The sequence below is a fragment of the Limulus polyphemus genome, unplaced genomic scaffold (assembly GCF_000517525.1).
Source record: "Limulus polyphemus unplaced genomic scaffold, Limulus_polyphemus-2.1.2 Scaffold245, whole genome shotgun sequence".
NCBI classification, from domain to species: Eukaryota; Metazoa; Arthropoda; class Merostomata; order Xiphosura; family Limulidae; genus Limulus; species Limulus polyphemus.
In genome coordinates, this window is record NW_013665855.1 from 521,479 (window position 1) to 529,343 (window position 7,865).

The 7,865-nt window shown below is 29.1% G+C and overlaps 1 protein-coding gene across 1 annotated transcript in view; it reads right to left on the minus strand.

Moving 5' to 3' along the window:
* LOC106478729 (plexin-A2-like) overlaps positions 1 to 6,614 on the minus strand; it is an 86,967-nt gene extending 80,353 nt beyond the window's left edge. Inside the window, exon 1 of the mRNA XM_013939290.2 lies at positions 6,492 to 6,614. The gene's annotated coding sequence lies outside the window, so the exon portion shown is untranslated. The remainder of the gene's footprint in view (positions 1 to 6,491) is intronic.
* Between the last annotated feature and the right edge of the window lie 1,251 nt (positions 6,615 to 7,865).

Here is a 7,865-nt window from a genome sequence, read left to right on the forward strand (position 1 = left end):
TGTGTGTGTAGGCGCGTGCGTTTGAGTATATATATATATATAAAGGGTCATTCCTTAGAATTTAGCTATTGTTTTAAATGTAATAAGAGTATCGTTTAATGTCAATTTAATATTGTGGAGTTTTTTTTTGTAGAGACTGGTTGGGTGCTATTCTAAATGTCAATGACCTGAGGAAATGCAAGGAGAAAAAAAATTTCTTAACTTTCATAACAGCTTAAGTTTTATTACAAAAAGAAAACTATCAACAGCAGAAAAATTAAACTGACGTGAAAACAAGTGTATCAAATATCTTATGAAAGAACTCAAAAATGAAAATAATTCACACACACTGTAAAATCAAAACCTCAAAAAGGATTAATCAAAAGAGGATCTTAAGGACACTGTCCGCACTTAGTAGTAATAGCATAAATATCCAACTGACATGGTGAAGCATGTAAATTTATAAAATATTTCTTAACTTTAAAATGCAGCAAATGTTTATAATGAACTTAAAGACTTAAGAAAGTATTGATCAAGTAAACAACTTTTGTAAAGTACTATAAATAGGTACACGAATCAAATGTCAACAACCAGCTCTGATGGAAAATAATCCCAAAAAAATACTTAACAATTAGAATATCTACTGATATTGCAGTGCAAATTTAATGAATAGCAATCATAAAATTAAAGCAGGAAAGTAGATAAGTAATAAAACATAACACTGACATAACTTCAGATTTGAAAATATGAAAAATGTGCAAAACTGAATCTCAAAGAAAATAATGAAAGAGTTGACAATGATAACCTAACAATTACATTAAATTCATGTAATTAATGGTTTCAACAAGTCAGTCTGCATCATTAAGGGCACAATGGAAGATGACAGAAAAATGAACTATTATTGATGTCAGAATACTGAGCAGGAAGTTTATAAAATGTAAACAGGTATGGAAAGAACCTCGAGGAAGCCAGAAATACACTTTACATACACATGATGCATTAATGTCTGGTACAGAATAGTTTGTGTAAAAAAAAGAAAGCAGAGTCACCAATCTAACCACTACACAAATAAAGAACCCATTAAGATTTAAATATAGTCCTTCACATTCACAGACCAACAAATGTTTAAAAGAATTTAAACTTACAACATATAACACACAATCAAACTCATTATACAAATTTATTACTTACAAAAAATATTCTGAGGGACAAAACAATTATTGGTTAAAAATGTCTTTCAAAGTTTATACTTATTACACCTAAAATTCAAGTTTATGTTTCCAACCTTATTTTTCCACCAGTTAAACACTTTTTTTAAAAAAAAGTAGTTTCAAAGCCTCTTACACAATTAATCAAGTAAATAAAGTCATTTGTATTTCTTTGCTCCAAAGAAAAATAATTTAAGTCTTTCATCATAATCCAAATTCTTTAAATGAAATATTTCTAGTAGCATGTTAAAATTCTTCCTTTCATATTAAGATCATAAAGCACAAATTATTTCAAGTGAGGTCTCACCTAGAGATAGGTAATAATTCAACATAACTGATTACCTATTAGCATCATCAAAATAAAATAATTTGAATTTATTAATGTCATCAACATATGTAAGAGATAGATTGGTTTCTTGGATAGAAAACTGGCTATATGGATGAAAGCAGAGGGTTGTTATAAGTGGCGTTCAATAAAACTGGGGTACCACAGAGCTCAGTGGTAAGACCTCTGCCCTTTTGATTTACATCAATGACATATATGAAACAATAGTCAACAGAATATTTAAATTTACTGATGACATTAGTTTTGGGTGTTGATGGCTGTAAGGAGGATGCTACTACTTTTACAAAAGGATTTGGATTAGTTGGTGACTTGGGCAAATAAATGACAGATTGATTTTAATCATAATAAATGCAAGGTTGATGTGAATAACCTTAAAATAGTATGCAAGAAAAAATATTTTGGTGCTCTAGTTCATCAGTCTCTTATGCCATTCAAGCAATTTGCTGTTGCTATTAACAAGGGCAAACAGGATTTTAGGTTGTATCTATAAACATTTTGAATATAAGCCTAAAGAGGTTATAACCTCACTGTATAGGCTACATTTAGAGTACTGTGTTCAGTCTTAGGTTCCTTACCTTTGAAAGGACATTGAATTGTACAAAAGGGATCTGATTGGGATGTTTAAGATTGTTAGTAGAATTAATGATTTTGATGCATCATTTTTTTGTATTTAAGGGGAGAATGATAAGACAAGGGGACACAAATATAAATTTTGGCAAGGTAAGTATTTGAATGATAAGGACTAGTTTTTGAATTTTGTAGTTTTATTTTAGTGGATAGGATGGCTTAGGTATACCAAAAGGTCCTTTCTTGCCCTTTAATATTATGATATAATCAACTAACTGAAGTGTTTCCAATTATTATTGTTTTTGATTATTCCAACTATCCAACTAATTGAAATATTAACATTATGATATCTCATTAATTAATTAAATGTTGTTCATCTTAATCATGTGAAAATAACTGATCAGCTGAATGTAATCAATTAATGAGTCCAATGTTTAATCCATTATCAAATCCTACTAATTGCCCAGCTCTTGCCTAACCAATCTTGTAACAGGTTAGATAGATTTTCTCTTTTAACTTTACAATTTCTATAAATACAACACTAACTATAGTAATTATTTTCATCACAGCAAACACTCTGCTGAAGGTTTTAGGGATTTATCAGTAATCACACAAAATTCTTTTATTTTACCCAAGACAAGTGTTTCTTTAATATCATTTAAGATATCTCAATCTTGAGCATACTTTACATACTTATTCACTCACTAAAATTCTGAATCAAAGGAACTCTCCACACACACTCAATAATTTACAGCATTCTTCTTTAAACAACAATGTTGGAAATACAATTGCTCAAGTTACTAACACAGATACTAACAAGATCTCATATTGAAAATAATTAACTTTCTCCCAGGCACAAAACTGTCCATTTATCACCACCCTCTGCTTTCCATAACTTAGACTTTTTTTCCCCTTCTGACTTTTCCATCAATTCTAAAAGAATCTAAATTGTAAATCATTTTTTGTAAATTACTTTATCAAAAGGCTTTCTGAAATACACATCGAATAGGATGCCCTCACATAAAACTGAAAAACCATATTTGATAAAATCAAGATGAAGAGACACAAAAGTACAGACAAATAATAAGAATCATCCTGATGAAAATATAAAAAAAAAAAAATCGCCAACTGAAGTACAAGAAACAAGTTGTTACAAAATACTTTATTTAAGCTATTTGGATTTGTAAACCCTGATACAAAATTCTAAAGTAAATGAACAAAGTGCTTAGTGATATAAGCCATGAACTCAATTTTGAAAAGGATTAAAGAAAATAGGTCCAAGTTAAGAATAAAGCACATCACTTAGGTTAGTAAAAAATAAGAAAGAATTATGATAAAATAGATTATATAACCTAATGTCACTACCTGATGTACATTAAGCAAAGTTCAGATCCAGAGAGAAAACAACACAACACTAGAGTCAAGTCACATTCTGGTCAAAAGAAGAAAAAAAATATGTTTATGAATGATGAAAAAGGTCAATCTAAAGAGAAAAAAGGAACCAGAAATATAAAATAAAGGTCAGCTGGCATCATTGCAAAAGTCAAGAATTCACATCCTAATAAAAAACAAAGGTTACCAAGTGAAGTAGATCATGTATTCTCTGGGAAAAGCTTCCAAAACATTTAAATTAAATACAAGATTTAAAATACATAAACCTGTCTGTTCCAACAAAAAACATATTGGGTATGTTTAACAAGACAAAAGCATTTTGTCAGCAACTGGTAAAACTCTTGATTAAGATCTAAAAAAAAATTTATGTTCACGTTATCTAAGTAAATGAAAAAAACAATGTGATCACAGCTTTCAATTTAGATAAACAGATTCATTCCTCTATGAATATAACAAACTTGAAAAATGATATTTAAAAAGCTCATTCAATAAATGTTATATTACCTTAAAACAAGCAAAAGTTGTAGTTATTGAGGTGTTTCAAATCTCAAAAGAATGTGAAACGTTTTGTACACTCTAAGTGGATGAATAATGAAATTCATAAAATTAAAATTTCAAGCTTATAAAAATATGAAATATACTAGTAAAATGCAAGATTATGCAATGAAAGATTTTTTAAAACAAAAGGATGTTATGAAATTATCTTGTCTGAAAATCATTTTTTTAACCATGTACACATAAAGAATCAAATGACAAATGATAAAAGATTCCCATGTAAATCTTATCAAAAAAGGAACATCGCAAGAGATGGTTAAAGAAGTTCTTTTTACAGTTAAAAGGAGATTCATACAAGCCGAAAAATTCCTTTGAACTTGAAAACCTTTCCATAAATTTGATATTGTTTAAGATAATACAGTTATGATGAATCTTTAGAAAATTGTTGAAAGTAAAGCTTTATCTTAAGTAAGCTTATTATAACTCTGAAAGAAATCTGGAATGAATACTTGCAAAAGTTTTACCTGTTGTTTTCAAGTTTTCTGACACTGGGGGATATTTCTTATGATTTAAAGATTAAAAATGTTATCCCTATTTTTTAAAATCATCTTGTTAAAAGAAAACAGTGAATACTGTATGTTATGAAATGACACATTATAAATGAGGTTATCAGTATAATTATATTTGATCTTTATAAACTGGTGTGGAAATTAAGATGATTACTTTTTAGTAAAATTGATTGGTGATAATAAATGACCATTCTTGTAACTGAAGTCTATTTTAGGACTTGTTGCTTGTTATTTAAGTAAACAGGTCAATATATTTGAAAATAATATTTCTAAGTTCACTGATACTACCAGATATCATGAAGGGTTTATACTGTTAACAATGTTCTTCTGACACAAAAAGAACTGAGAAATCTTACTGATTGTGATAGAAGATGGACAGTATTTTATAATACAGAAAAGTATAAAATTATACAGCTGAAAGTATGGAAATTTAGAAAGAACTTGCCTATTGTCTTAGAGGAATTACTGATATGTTAAAAGAAATGGACATATGAGTAACCAATGATAAAAGTTTGAAGACCAACTGAATGTTCAGCATATGGTGCTAGAAACAAAGAGATCTTGTTCTATTTATAGGAATCCTGAATTTAAGAGTATTGTAAATTAATAAGAGACTCTGTGAAGCTTTCATTGAAACATTGAATGTAGTTTTGGTCTTTGTTTACAAAAAGATAAAGTTAAAGAAAATATGGAGATCAGCTACTCAAACTATATCTGGTTTTGTAAATTTAAGCTACAAAGAAATATGCAGCACAATATAATTTTATTTAGGTATTAAAATTGCTAAGGTTTTGAACAATCTTCCCACAAGTGGTTTAGTTAGTGAAAATGAATAAATTGAACATACTAGTAGTTGAGCAGCTTAGATGAATTATTCCAAGACAAAACTAATTCTCTGTTAATTGAAATTAAATAAAAAGAAGTAATCATTTATAAAATAAATTTCATACACACTTTCATATTGCTGTCTGGATGGTTTTTTTTATATATAAAGGAAGAGTTCAATAACAAATGAAAGATAATTACCATACTTTTAGAATAAATAATCCATGTACTGCTATTTGGCCTCACAAAAACATTACTTTTTATTATGTAATTAGAGTCCAAGCTCAACAATTTTCTAGATTAATAAGACACTGAAAAATCAAACATAAGTTTTATTTAATAGCTTAGAATTTCAAATAATAGTTTAAAATACTCCATCAAGTCATAATAACTTAATTATGAAAATGTCATCAGAGAGGATTTTATTCTGAGATAATAGATTTAGTCATTAGTCATAATCTATTGCTGAATCACTACAATTTATTTAAAGCTATGAATATTTCACACATATTTTAGATTAAATTTGTATAAGCCTAAGGCCTAGCAATTTACAGAAGAACTTAGTAATTTTAAACGGAATATATCTAGTTCCACCCACTCTTATTCTACCATTATTTTATCATAGTTAAAACTAAATAACCACACACTTGATACAGCGTACAAAAGTCAAAAATTGCTTTGTGATCCTGATAGTGATAGCGTAACTTCCATAACATAAGGGTTCATCCACTTATTTCAAATATTACTGTTTTAATCAAATGCCTTGTTCTCAGTCTAAGTAATTATAAATTTGTGGTATTTCCAAAACATACAAGATAAATAATAAATACATGTTGATTAAATGAATGATATATTTGCCATGGGGTGACGCAAGTAACCCCTCTAACGCATTGCCATTGAGGCAAAATACTAGGCCTAACTCAATAAATGTACTGTAATGTTCAGTGTTACACTGTTAGTAAGACTACGCACAACAAAAAGCAGGTTTCATTCAATTCATGACATCCTAGGCTTTGGTTTTTCGAAATATCCACAATCATTCATATTTTATTATATCACTAACAAAATTTTAGAATGATATTTACCAAGTTTCAACAAATAATACTCAACCTTGAAACTTGATGTTTTCCGAAATTAACTTCAAACACCATGAACACGAACAGAAAAAAAAATGTAGTCATTATCCGTACTCAAACACAAATCCGCAGCAACGGGCGCACCACTACACGTACATACACTTACGACCCAACAAACTCAGATATGACCAAGCTACTGTAGCTCAATGATTGTAACTTACACTTCCAGGGGCGCTTTAATAGCATGAATATAGTGTGGCCTATTATAAGTGCAAAGGGTAATGCGTGAAAAATAATCATATTTCAATATTTTTCTATTTTTAAATATATATAAGTCAAACATTCATAGATTTACAGGAAGCATATTAATGTGTAAATACACAAAAGTGTTTGGCAAACCTGAAATTTACCAAGTAATCATGATACACTTAAATTATACGATAATAATACAAATACCGAAAATACTTGTGTATAAGAAATAGCTACATACATATTTCTAGCAAGGCGTTTTTAAGTAAATAAGTAATTTCATACAGCAATACATAAAAATAATATTTATGAAACAATCTGCCATACTTGAGAATTACTAGGCTTAACATTACAAACGTCTTTTTAATGTCGTTATTTATTGTTTTTGCTTTATCACTGAACAAGTTTAATTCATAACATCTTACATGGTAAATTCAAGGGCCCTAGCTCTAGGCACAAAATCACACTATCAAATTGTTTCAGTTAAACACTGTTCAACAATGTTAGATGTCAGTAGGTTCAGTTGAAATCAAAATTTTTATATATGCTCTTGCTTTGAAGTCGATGGCTTCAAATATTCTACTGTTTTGTCATATCGGCGCTGTACTGGTAAACACACAAACAAACAAACACACACACATATATATAGGGGGAGAGTAAACTACCCCCCTTTTTTGTCCAGTGTTAAGGGCGTGCAAAACACTCTGGATTTAACCACGTTTGCTCTCTACCACTAGCATATTAATAGTCAGTAAGCGTGTCATTAGGATACAATGAAATTGATCATAATTATAGGAAGACTCACAACTCATTAAACCAACTTCGGCATTATATCCCTTTAAACATAGCACGTTTTTGTAATGCATTTTTAATGATTATTGCTACTATGTCTTAGAAGGTTAGTGGATAAAACGGTCATATATTTGACATAATTTTCTCAGTTGGTATACATATACCCCCACTTAAACTTAATCGTGTTCAAATGGCACATTTGTAATCGAGATTGTGGAAGGAAAATGGTGAACAATTTTCTATATATATATATATATATATATATACTGCTGTACCGTACATCCGTCCGTTGGCCGTACAGCAGTAATCTATTGCTGAATCACTAACTAATTTATTTAAAGCTATGTAATATTTCACACATTATTTT